This window comes from Scyliorhinus torazame, chromosome 2, assembly GCF_047496885.1.
Source record: "Scyliorhinus torazame isolate Kashiwa2021f chromosome 2, sScyTor2.1, whole genome shotgun sequence".
NCBI lineage: Eukaryota > Metazoa > Chordata > Chondrichthyes > Carcharhiniformes > Scyliorhinidae > Scyliorhinus > Scyliorhinus torazame.
This window is the reverse complement of record NC_092708.1, coordinates 333,776,136-333,777,646: the sequence shown is the minus strand read 5'-3', so window position 1 is coordinate 333,777,646 and position 1,511 is coordinate 333,776,136.

Genomic DNA, 1,511 nt, shown 5'->3' with positions numbered 1-1,511 from the left:
ACAGGTCTGTTTGTTATTGTTCGACATCATGTTCACTTGACAGAGTTGTACGTTTTTGACATATTATCTGCACCCTACCACTGGGCAAATTCCCAACAAAAGGTTTCAGAGGAGGTAGCATAATTTAATGTCTGGGAAGAGTGGGGAGGTCCCTTATCTGATCTGGCATGAATCCCAGTGCATTAGCAGAGCTGCTGTGCCGCTGACATTAGTAGGTGGTCTTGCTCTCATCTAAAGAATGTTGTTATTCCTTCTGTCACGTAGCAGCAAGATATATGCTGTTTTCTTAGCTCGCCGAGCACAACCAGACATCACTGACTGGGTCAGCGGTCAGGCGCTGGGTGAACAAGTAGTCGAAAGGAAAAGTGTCATTTGGGGAGGGGTGGTGGTTGGGGAGGAGGGGGAGGGGGGAGGGGGGGCGGGGGGTTATGCCTGTAACCCAAGGTGGACTCACAGCAAATTTGGCAGACCAACTCACACTGAAATCAATGGCAAACAAAATGGAGTACAGTGTGAAACCTCCTCCCCCAGCCAATTTGAGCCTGTTTCGTGCTGCTGGCATCATTCCATTTGTTTAAAAACAAGACTTGAGGTGCTAATGAGCAATTCCTATCTGTGATTGATTGGATGGATTTTGCCAGGCCCTGTATTGCTAATAAGACAGTCAGTGTGCTGTAGGGCAATGTGGCCCCACTACTTTGGATTTTCACCCCGATGAGGAGTACACCCACCACCTTCTGGTAGGTACTGTTGTAAGATGTCTGTAGTTTGGTACGCCTCTTGAAGAGGTTCTGTTGCTGCACTTAGTGGATGGGTTACCTTTTTGTGGCGTAACTGGCACATGGACTGAGCATTCTCCCTCAGTGTAATCCTGAATGCAGTCCTCGTTCGCACAATCCAGTAAAGAGGTTCCTGAGACCAAGTGTTGGTGCCGGGGCAGGATTAGTGGACTTTTAGGACAGAAAATCTGGCGCCAAACCTGGACCGATTCAGTGACTGTTGAGAGGCTAGCACTGGCGCCACGTGGAACACAATCGATCCCAATGATAAACGGTCCCGGATTCGCCGGGTGTGATTGACACTCGGGAGGCTGACAATTGCCGCTGCATATACACATTACAATTCGCCGCACACACACACATCCCAGCCAACAAGATGGCACTGGTTGTGCTGGAGGGTGCTGATACAGCTGATGGGTCAGCTGGGGCCAGAGAGCACCTAAGGAAGCACCCTGGGGAGACACCCATATGATTTGTGGCCCTAAGTTCATAGTGAGCAGTAAGCGGCAAGCATAGCTGCCTTGTAGGCCACGGAATTGGTCTTCCGTGCCAAGTTAATTGAGAAGGAAGAAAAGAATGAGGGAAACAGCAACAAAAGCAAGAAGATAATTGAGCAACTCCGGGAACAGTTAGCAGCTAAGGATAAGGAAATGGCCGATGTAAAACGTGCACATCAATCTTGTCTAGTTCACCTTAGTAGCTTCCAGACCCAGTACGATAAAGCCTACCAAG